This window comes from Dendrobium catenatum, unplaced genomic scaffold, assembly GCF_001605985.2.
Source record: "Dendrobium catenatum unplaced genomic scaffold, ASM160598v2 fragScaff_scaffold_1470, whole genome shotgun sequence".
Classification (NCBI taxonomy): Eukaryota; Viridiplantae; Streptophyta; class Magnoliopsida; order Asparagales; family Orchidaceae; genus Dendrobium; species Dendrobium catenatum.
The window spans coordinates 2142286-2154777 of record NW_021319932.1 but is presented as its reverse complement, the minus strand read 5'-3'; positions in this window follow the sequence as shown (position 1 = coordinate 2154777).

The window sequence follows — 12492 nt, the reverse complement described above, 5'->3', positions numbered from 1 at the left end:
GTTGTGTTGAGCTCCCTGTTAGTATGTAATGAAACTCCAAGCCAGTTAACTTGTGTTATGGTTTTTACCAATCAACAATCAAGGCTTGATACATATTCCTTGCGAATTGTAATATTGATGTTTTCCCTACTGAGCCAATGAAGTTTGTTTTGGAGATATAGTGATGAGTATTACAATAATATTTTTGCTCTACTAGTCCCTTTTTTCTAATAATGATGAAATATCTAAAACAGAGAAGCAAGTGAACACAACGAAGACGCCATAGGAGAAAGAAGAAAGAATAAAGAAATAGTAAAATAGATATCATTCATTCAATACAATGCATTACATATTGGACAATACATATAGCCGGAGGGATAAAGGCAAAGCAAGTAAGAACAATACACGTGTCCAAGATAACAATAAATTATTAGGATTACTCAGCACATTATTTGTACCAGGTCCCCTCAAACTGTTGTGTCGGAAGAGGTGACGAGTTTGTGCGATAGGTGCTAAAATAATGGAGTTGGAAGAGGCTTTGTTAGAAGATCCGCGAGCTGATCTTTAGTAGAAATGTGATGGATCTAAATAATCTTATCTTTGATGTAGTTTCTGATGTAATTACAATCTACCTCGATATGTTTGTATGGGCGTGGAACTCTGGATTATTGGCTAAAGCGATCGCTGAGGTGTTGTCACATAGAAGCGGTGTAGTTGTTGGTTGAGGAATATTTAATTCTTGGAGGAGGCGTCTTAACCAAATTACTTCAATTGCGGTAGAGGCGAGAGCTCGGTATTCTGCTTCAGTTGAAGAGCGAGCAATGGCATTCTGCTTCTTGACGCTCCATGAGAAAAGGGATGACCCTAAGAAGGTATAATAGCCTATGGTAGATTTGCGATCAGAAGAGTATCCAGCCTAGTCGGAGTCCACATAGGAGTCCAGATTGTGTTTTTAATTGCAAAAAAGTGGTATACCAAAATGTAAGGTGTCTTGAATATATCACAAAAGACGTTTAAGTGCATCAAAATAAATAATGAGAGAATTTTTCATGTGTTAACAAACCTTATTTATGGCAAATGAGATGTCATATCTAGTTAAGAAAAGATATTGAAGGGAACCCGCAAGTTGGTGAAATAAGATGGGATTAGAAAAAGCGTCGGAGTGAGCTTGTTTGGATGGGGATTTTAATTGGGACGATATTGAGACAATGTGAGCAAAATGACTTTGATTTAGATGCAAGCCGTAGGAGGTATGGACTACTTGGATACCTAAGAACTAAGAAAGAGAGATCCGAGATCACGCATGCTGAATTTTGATTTAAGATTTTGAAGAAGACTTTGAATAGATTTGTTGCAGTTGCCGGTTAAGAGAATGACGTCAACTTAAACTATAAAATACATGGAAAATCTATTTTTTTGTAGATAAGAAAGGAGGGATCCGAAGAGCAAAAAGTAAATCCTAATGTTTGTAGATAGCCTGAGAGAGTATAGTACCATTCGTGTGGAGATTTCTTATGCCCGTAGAGGGACTTTTTCAAGCAGAAAGCGTACGTGGGATGTATGGTGTCTTTAAATCCTATGGGTTGATTCACGTAGATGGTGTTATTTAGATTTTCATGAAGAAAAGCAGTGGATACGTCGAGCTGATGGATGGGCCAGTGGTCGTGAAGGGCGACGACAAGGACCCGGATAGTTGGAGTTTTGGCAACGGGACTGAATGTTTTCGTGTAGTCTAACCCATATTCTTAATTGAATCTTTGAATGATAAGTCTAGCTTTGTACCGAGCAACCATGTCGTGGATGAGGTATTTGGTACGAAATGTCCATTTAGAACCCAAAACATTTTGATCTGGTTGAGGAGGGACGAGGTCACATGTACCTTTGAGATTGAAGTGTTTGAAATTCTTGTGACATGTCATTGCGCCAATGTTCATCTTTAGTAGCTTCAACGTAGGTGGTGGGATCAGAGTGCAAATTATGATGAAATAAATTGAGGAAAGTTTTGGGCTTTAAATGGCCTGTTTTAAATCGGGTATGCATGGGGTGAGTGGAAGACGAGCGACAGGGGAGGTAGTAAATTGCTGATTTGAATTGAAAGTAAAGCTAAGTGAAGTTAGAGCCTCTTGATTGATGTTGGGACTTGATGAGGTAGGAATAATTTGTGGATCAGATGTGAGTTGAAGAACATATGTAAAGGCTTTTGTAGTCTAACCGGATGAAGAGCTTGAGATGGTCGGTTTGTAAAGTGTATTTCGTGCGTTGTGAATGGTTGAAGTGGGAACAAGTGTAAGTGGTGGAATGAAGGGTTAAGCCGAGTTAGATTGGGTGGAATCAGACTCGAGGTGGTTTGGAAAAATAGATTCGTTAAATATAACTTGTCGAGAAGTGTATGTTTTATCGATTTTGGGTTAAAGGATCGATAACCTTTTTGTGAAGGAGCATAGCCTATAAAGATGCATGGTGTTGAAATGGGAGAAAGTTTATTAGCTGAGTAGGGTTTTAGCCATGGGTAGCATAAACAACAAAAAAAATTTAGATGATTGTAGGTGGGTTATTTTCGATGGAGCATGACGTCAGGGCTGTTGTTATGAGTAGAAAAATGTTGGTAAGTGATTGATGAGATAGACATAAGTGTAAAGTGCATCATCCCAGAAAGATTGAGGAAGATTGAATTCAATAGGTAGGCTATGAACTGTTTCTATAATGTGCCTATGCTTGTGCTCAGTGACTCTATCTTGAGAGGGAGTATACGGACAAATGTATTGATGAATGATGCCCTATTGTTTGCAAAATAGTTGGAACTGACGATTTATAAATTCACCTCCGCCATTGGAGCGGAGAGTTTTAATATGAGTATTGAATTAACATGTAATCATATTTGTAAACTCAATAAATTTATAGATTACCTCAGATTTTTGAATAATAGGATAAACCCAACAATATTTTGAAAAATCATTGATAACAGAAACATAGTATTTAAAATCGTTCATAAAAAAAGTAGGGAACAAACCCCATACTTCGAAGTGAACAAGTTCAAAGCAAGATTGACTAGAATTAGTAGATTTATTAAAGGGCAACTGATGGCTTTTGGCTAATCGGCAAGAATTATAATGTGAGGTATGAGCAGTAGTACATAAAGAAGAGATATATTTGGAAAGCTATTTTAGTGTGTTAGCAGCTGGGTGACCGAGACATTTATGCCAGAGATGGGGCACGTCTTGAGTCGAGATAAGAGCCAGATGTTGATTGGTGGAGGGTGATCGAATAGGGTAGAGACCATTAAGGCAAGGTCCCTTGAGTAGAAGACGACCCATTTTCGAATCCTATATTTGAAATTCATGAGGAAAGAATTTGATAATGTAATTGTTGTCATATGTGAGTCGGTGAATGGAAATGAGATTGAACGATAAGTTCATAACATAATAAAGATTGTAAATATTAAGATTATCTTGCAGGGTGGGTAAAATTACTTTACATGAATGTTGTATATGATCTTGGTATCCATTTTTTAGAGTGACTTGATGTGATCCAGCATAAGGTTTCATGGCTTGAACTTGAGATGGGTCTAAGGTAAGATGCGTTGAGGCGCCGCTATTAAGATACCAATCGTCCGAGCTATTAGATTTCGATGGAGAGAATAGAGCGGTTTTCTGTGCTTGGGATTCTTCTGCGCAGGATGTCTCGTGACAGTACCAACACTTTAGAGAAGAATGGCCGATTTTTGAGCAAATCAGACAAATTAATAGATTTTGCCCAGATTTGTCTGAACAGCGAGGATAGGCATGGGAGGAACGATTGGGAAAAAGGGTGTCATCCGCCGTTAGGATTGTTTCGACCGTGACCACATCCGCAAGGTGCAACGAGGGCAGTAGAAGGTTCAACTATTTGAAGATTTTGAAGGTCAGTCGTCGATTCTTGTTCAAGATTTTGTTTCTCACTACAAAGAAGGGTATATAACATGTCGATGTTAATGGGTTGAAGGTTAGTTCAGATAGTGGTCATGAAGGCTTGATATTAAGCTGGGAGACCATTTTAAAGTGTAAAAAAATGACTTCTTCCAGATTAAGTAGGGATCCGGTGGCCGCAATAGTGTCGACCTTGGATTTCACAGCGAGGAGGTATTGAGACATGATTTGAGATTTCATTGATAGATGATTGAGTTAGTTGCAAATTTGAAAGGTTCGAGAATAAGTGGATGATTGAAGGCCGTGAGATAACATTTCCTAAATGTCGAAACAATGATCTAAAGAAAGGACGTATGGAGGAATGCCTGGAGAAATGACCGAGTATAATGTGACTGCCAAATTTTGATCAAGCAGAGTCCATGATTGATAAGAAAGAGAGGAGGAAGAAGATGATTCTTGGGAAGAAGGGCAACGACAGCTACCATCGAGGAGCCCTTCAAAACCATTTGCCCGAAAAATTTAAAAAACCTGAGATCGCCACATAGGGTAGTTTTTGGCGGTAAGGGGAAGAGAGATTATGGATTTGATATTACGCATTAATAATTTGAGTTGAGGTGAAATGGGTGGGTAATTAGAGGAGGTAGACGAATGTTGTTGTTCTTCCGGTGTGGCAGTGGTGAGAGATGCAACGAATGCCTCCATGATTAACCGGCGGAGAACTTAGACGGCAGAGGAAGGACCGATGAAGAAACTAGAGCTATGGTGAAAAACCTTCTGCTCTGATACTGTGAAACAGAGAAACCAGTGAACACAACGAAGACGCAAGAGGAGAAAGAAGAAATAATGAAGAAATAGTAAAGTAGATATCATTCATTACATATAATGTATTACATATTGGACAATACAATTAGCTGGAGAGATAAAGGCAAAGCCAATAAGGACAATACACTTGTCCAAGATAACAAGACATTATTAGGATGACTCAGCACGTTATTTGTAACAATATCAAGGATAACCTGAAGTTTTTTTAGCAACCTATCTTATAATATTATTTCTTTTTAAGTTTTAGCTTAGGCTTCATATGAAATAGCTTTCTTACTATTTTGATTTTTAGAATGCAATCATTGTTTCTATTTTGTCATAGATTTTCACTTCTTTCATTTTTTTTTTATGATAGAAAGGCAACATTCAAAAAAGATATTTTCACCCTAAAAATTGTATAATCATCTTTATAAAAAAAAAAACTGCAATAGTCAGAAACTGACTTTTAGATCTTAGTCAAAAAGCTGCTTCTATTGTTTGGTTGTGGTGGATTTTGATAGTAATGTTTTAATTACAAAAATCTACCTGTCAATTTCTGGTGACCAGTGGATTGAAAGAAAATTTTGCGATAAATTCTGTAAAGTTTTGTAGACCATAGTTTCTATTTTGCCATAGATTTTGTAAAGGGTCTCAATAATGTTAAATTTTTAAATTGGTCACAACCTAAAAATGAAATTCATATCTATGTAGACCACACCAACTTGAAAAGCTAAATTAGTGAATATAATTATTTATATAATAATTTAATAAAAAATTTTAATATTTAAAAATGATAATATAATTAAAATATTTATAATATGATTTTTTTAATTAACATTTTTACTAGTTATTCATAAGTAACTCATAGTTAATTTAATTTCTAAATGTCATCTTGAATCCTGAATTATGTTAACAAACAATTTTTAAAAATTTATCAGGATTTAATATGTTTTAAACCAAATAGCTTATAAGATTTTAACGCACTCAAAATTTACTAAATCTAAATTTATAAAATTTTCTAAATCCAACCAAAGTTAAATTTCACTACATGAGTTAGTCTAAAAGAGGGCCAAAGCGATGAAAGATCATTACGTTTGTGGTGGCGAGCTCTCGTCATGACTTCCGATCCAACACAAGTAACATCGTCGAAGGATGCAAAGAAGCTTCCTTTAGAAACTTTAGCAACATCATCGTCGAAGGAGGCAAACAACAGATGGAGTTTTTTTGTTGTACTCAAAACTATTGAGGATGGATTGGGAGAGGCTTTCAAGCAACCCGTATAGACATGTTCAGGAATTTTTAAGGGCATTTGGATTTGCAGATTTTGTTTTATTTTGTTTTAATTGTTTTAATATTTAATTTAAAGTAATAAAATATAAAAAATTGTGGAATTTTATATACTCCAAAACTTCTATTTTTTCATGTATTTATAAATTTTTCAAATAGTCGATTTAAAATCTTAAGCTATAATTACTTGTGATTGTCATCCTCTACCACTTCTAACATTGTCTTTAGCTATTCTTGTATATATTTAAATACTTTTAAAATGTGTTTTGGTTCAAATGGCTCTAATATTATCATCCTATGCTCTCCTATCTAACTCAATCTAAAGGTTGAAATCTATTTGTATTATTAAATAAAAATTAGGGGCTGATTTGGTTAAAATGAAGTTGAAGTGACCAGATTTTATTAGATGAAGATTTGGGATTGTAATTATTCGAGTGGATTTGAGTTAATTGAAACCATTGATATTAAATTGAATTCGAATTGAGTGGGTTTAACTAAATATTGAGTTGATTTGATTTTAAGGGGGTTGAGACGAGATTAATTTTTGATTTAATAAAAGTCGTCATTTGCTAAAGAAAATATGAGTCAAGTCAATTTTATTTGAATTAATGGTGATTTAGATCGAGTTAGGAGGTTTAGTCAATGCTACGTCAGTGGGCATCCACTTGTTTGACTATTCAAACTTGCCAAGGTGGTTGAGGTGGAATGAAGGGTGGTGTGGTGAGCTAGTTAAGTGTGTTTGAAGGTGGTTTGATGATAGAAGGTTTAATGTTTTAATGTATTGCATATGAATGAGTTGGAATTTGACCAATTATACAAGGTTAACTTAGTCAACTTATCTTGAGTTTGATTGATTAAAGACTGGTACATACTTAGGCTATGGTTATGAATTGATTTAAAGCTTGAAATTGGTTGGATAATTTGAATGGGTTGAAATGACCTATTTGAAATCTGAAGGGGAACTCTGTTCAACCTAGGTTGACTTGGTCAACCAGGTTGACTAAGTAGCTAAGTTTTTTTCCAACAAGTTTAATTTTTTATTTAAAGCATATTGGAGGTGGTCTCATGCAGTTTGGAGATCTTTTGGTTCAAAATGGATGTTTACACTCCTAAGGGGTATTTTGGTCAAAAGGTGTTGACTGATCAACTATGCTTGACTAGGGTCTGGGCTTGAGTCCATTGCAATCCTAATGGTGATTATGATTCATTAGAGGAGTTTCTGGGCTTTGATTTGAAAAGACTATGTTACTGTGTAGAGGAAATTCCAAAATTGCCATTTATGGGCATTTTGGTTATTTTGATGGTAAACTGAGGGCCAAAGTGGGTCCACCAAAATACAATTTAATGCTTAACAAGTCATCATCAAGGGGCTAGATGTGATTAGAGGCCTTAGGGAGAACTCCAAGATCTAGATCCATTGGGTGGCAGTCTAGTGGCATAGATAGTAAATATTTAATGGTTTTAAAAAATTTAGATTTCTATCCAATTTCTAGGGTTAGTGGTCTCAGATGAAAGTTTGTTAGGCAGCCCTTATGAACTAGTCCCAAGGCTAACCAAAAGGGGTGAATTGGTATTTTAAAAAACATTTATAATTAAAACACAATCACAACCAAAACCAAGATTCAACACAGAAATCAAAGTGTCGAAATTAAATACATAAATAATAAAGGAAAGAACACACCAGATTTATAGTGGTTCGGTCAAAACTTGACCTACGTCCACACCTCAGAGGCACCCTCCGAGTATTACACTAAACTCAGTGTCTCTTCTTTAGCCCCCACAGCTAGGCGGAGAAGCCCTTACAAAATCAATTCCACCTTCCCTAGTGCGGTGGAGTAGCCGGGTCTTTTGACACCAAAGAGATTTTCTTCTTCCCAAAACTTTCCTCAAGACAAACCTTTAATCTGATGGTACTAAGGTGCAAGCTCGCTGGAGCAACCATTTGGAAGCCCCCTCCACACTCCCTTGAAACCCCCTCCAAGGATCTTCTCCCTCTCTCAAACTCCACCCTTTTCTCTCTCCCTTTCATGCTCTCTCTTCAAGTTCCCTCTAAAAGAATGAAGCTAAAATGGCTGCCAAAAGACACTTACAAAGTGCCTTGTTAAAGTTTAAATAGAAGAGCTCAAAATGAGCTCATTAATTACGAATTGCCGACTTTATTGTCCAGACTGATATGAATATCATCCTGGCCGATCAGTGCAAATTAAGATCAATCAGCCAGGATGATCTGGGATGATCATAAGAAATTTGTTCATATCATCCAGGATGATATCATCCTGGCCGATCAGTACAAATTATGAAATATCATCCAGAACATCGCCTTGAATAAGAGCTGTCTGATGTTCAATCGTCTAGTGGATCGTCCCGGCCGATCATGAGATCTTCCAGGACGCTGTGATCATGTAATGATAACTTAATTTCTTTCCTAAAATACCAGATGAATTTAGGAAAAGTTATGCTGGATCGGCCAGGCTGATGCCCGGGATGAGGTCCAAAAATACGTAATTCCTAAAAAGATCTGGTGGCTGATTATTTCTTATTTGAGCCGATCATCCTGGCCGATACAAAATTATCCATGATAATGTTTAAATGATGGCTGCCTTAATAAGGATGCCCTAATTAGGGTTTCTGCCTTTGAACTGGTCATTTAGGCTAATATAAATATCGTCCCAGACGGTGTTACCAAAAATAGTAAAATCTAGGAAACAATTAAAAATTCTCCCAAGGTGTGTGTGTGTGCAAGGTTACTTAGCATCAGGAACTATATTGTTTACAATAGACTCAAGAGAGGGAAAAAATACAAATTGACTCAGATTTAATCTACCCAATCTTGAGCTCCAGTCGATCTTGTGGACCTGAAAAGTTAGTAAGTAAGGTAGTTGTAGAAAATTATGAATGTTTGCTATCATCAAAATTCTAATCCATTAAAATGGATTCACAACAATCTCCCCCTTTTTGATGATGACAAACATTACTGGTTGAATTTGCAAAAATGAAAATATTTTTCCTAATCTCTCCCTTATTAAAATAAAACTTTTGAAAATAGGGGAAATAAATTTTTTTTATTGTTTTTAATTTTTGAAAGAAAAAAACATACAAATACAACAGTACGTTCTCACCCTTTGGCATTATCAAAAAGAGAAGGGGCACAAAAAAGTCATATCTCATAGCCTTTGGCATTATCAAAAAGAGAAGGGGCACGAAAAAGTCATATCTCATAGAAGATAAATGTAAAAATTAGTGAATCAAGATTCATGATTTTCAAGATCAAGTATCAAAAATATCAAGAGTTTTCTTAAGCTTTGTGTAAAATAGAAAAAGTAAGCATACTCTTTGTGGGCTCATTTTATGCCTCTTATCAGGTTTTTGGTGCACTTTGCGTATCTTTTTCTTTTGATACACTTTGTGTATCTTTTTCAATTTGGTGTCATTGCGCATATTTTGATTTGACATCATTAGACACTTTTTTGATTTGGCATCACTGGCCTTTTTGTTTTTAATATGCTACCTTTCTAAATTTTTTAAAATAAAAGTAAACTCATTCTATTGACATACGAACTACTTGATTAAGAAAATTATGAGGTAGATTCAATAACTTACAAAAGATTCCTATGCAATAGATAAAATATAAGGAGATGAAAAAAGTTTGATTTCAATATCCAATTTAAAATATGAAAAAGATTTCAAATTAAAAGTAGAATAACCTCTTTTAGGAAATAGAGATTGAGAGTAAAAATCATGAGTTTCCTTCATTTGACAGTTTTTAGAGAAGTCAACCACAACTTACACAAGAATTAAAAAAATATATTTTCTTTTTTAAAATTTTAATCCCCTCTTTTTTTAAAAAAATAGAAAACACTACATAAAAAAAAGTAAAAACAAAATTAAAAATTAAAAAAAAAAGAAAAAGAAAACAAAGAAAAAAGAATAAATCCAAAAAAAACACAGAAAAATCATAAAAAAATAAACAAAACATGCAAACATAGAAACATAAAGTACACAAATAATGATTTAAACATCATCTTGCTCCTGGTATGACGATTCAGAAGCTAGGTCTGCCTAGGAGATTTTTTGCTTTTCATTATTTACCATTTTTATGATTTGCTTAGCTTTACCCTTTTCTTTTGTAGGAACAGTTCTCAAATTAGGGCACAAATTTTTTATATGTCTAGGTTTCCTACATCCAAAGCAAATAATATCAGAAGTAATATTAATATTCTTATCATTTTTACCTTTATTCCACTTTTGTTGAGGCTTATGTTTTGGTGAGCTTTTTAATTTTCTTGACAAGTTATTACTTTCATCACAAACTAAGCCACTTTTCACCATGTTTTTAGCGTTTAGCACTATCATCTCACCTACATCCAAAAGTCTTTGACCCAAACTTTGCTCGTAGGTAATGAGTGAGCCAATCAAATTATCAATAAAATATTCATTGATTCACAGATAACAATAACTTTAGCATCAAACTTATTAAATAGACAACGTAAAATTTTATTAACTTTTTTAAGGTTTGAAAACTCTTTACCTAAAGTATGCAATGATGTTACAATTTGAATAAATCTAATATATATATCTAAGATCATCTCATAAGGTTTCATGCAAAATACTTCATAAGCATGCATTAAAGTATTCAATCTAGATTGCTTGATTTCACTAGTGCCTTGGTATAAAGTGTGTAATTTATCCCAAATTTTTTTACCAGTAGTGCATGTGGAAACAAACATAAAATCTTTAGAATTTAAAGCACACAAAAAAAAAACAATTTAGTGATTTTGCATTCAATTGAGCATTGATTTATTCTTCTCTATTACATTGATTAAAATGAATATCAATTTTAATTCCATCTATAATACGTGACGATATAGAATAACCAGTTAAAATCATTTGCCACATTCGAAAATCAATTGATTGCAAAAAAGTAGACATATAAATTTTCCAAAAATTAAATGTAATATATTTAAACAAAGGTGGTCAGGTGATTGAATAACCTTCTGTAATATTACGATTTTCCATGGATCAAAATTCAAAAGTTTTAAAAAACTTAATTTTATGAATCCCTCTCTGATACCACTTGAAAGTTCGTTTGGGATGTTAAGCCCTTATGAACTAGTCCCAAGGCTAACCAAAAGGGGTGAATTGATATTTTTAAAAACTTTTACAATTAAAACACAATTACAACCAAAACCAAGATTCAACACAGAAATCAAAGTGTGGAAATTAAATATTGAAATAATAAAGGAAAGAATACACCAGATTTATAGTGGTTCGGTCAAACCTTGACCTATGTCCACTCCTCAGAGGCACCCTCCAAGTATTGTACTAAACTCAGTGTCTCTCATTTAGCCCCCACAGCTAGGCAGAGAAGCCCTTACAAAATCACTTCCTCCTTCCCCGATGCAGCGGAGTAGCCGGGTCCTTTGACACCAAAGAGATCTTCTTCTTCCCAGACCTTCCCTCAAGACAAGCCTTGAATCCGATAATACTAAGGTGCAAGCTCACCGGAGCAACTGTTTGGAATCTCCCTCCACACTCCCTTGAAATCCCCTCCAAGGATCTTCTCCCTCTCTTAAACTTTACCCTTTCCTCTCGCCCTTTCAAGCTCTCTCTTCAAGTTCCCTCCAAAAGAACAAAGCTACAATGGTTGCCAAAAGATATTTACCAAGTGCCTTATCAAAATTTAAATAGAAGAGCTCAAAACGATCTTATAATTAATTACAACTTGTTGACTTTATTATCCAGGCCGATATGAATATCATCCTGGCTGATCAGTGCAAATTAAGCTCAATCAGCCATGATGATTTGGGACGATCAGAAGAAATTTGTTCATATCATAAAGGATGATAATATCATCCTGGCCGATCAGTATAAATTGTGGAATATCATTCTGAACATCACCCTAAATAAGAGTTATCCGTTGTTCAATCATCCAGTGGATTATCCCGGTTGATCCTGCAATCATCCAAGATGATGTGATCGTGTAACATTAAACTCTCAGAAACAGTTCGAAAATCTCTCAAGGAGTGTGTGTGCAAGGTTACTTAGCATCAGGAACCACATTATTTACAAAAGACTCAAGAGAGGGAAAAAATACAAACTGACTCAGACTTAATCTACCCAATCTTAAGCTGCAGTCGATCTATTGGACCTAAAAAGTTAGTAGGCAAGGCAATCATAGAAAATCATGAATATTTGCTATCATCAAAATTCTAATCCATTAAAATAGATTTGCAACATCAAATTGAACTCAAATTTAGAGGGTAGACTCTTTAGGCATGTTCTATCAATATGTAATTGACAGACTCTAAATCTGAGGTCGTTTGATTGGTTTGAAGTGTTTGAAAAATCACTAGAAAAGACTTTCAAGACTTAGGCCTTTAGACTTTAGAATTGGGCCTAAAATCTAGATTTGCTCTTTATTTTGGATTTGAATGATTAGAATTAATTTATCAAAAACATTTATGATCATTTGGGTGACCATAAATAATTGGACATGGTTGAAGCTAGATCATAGGCAGGA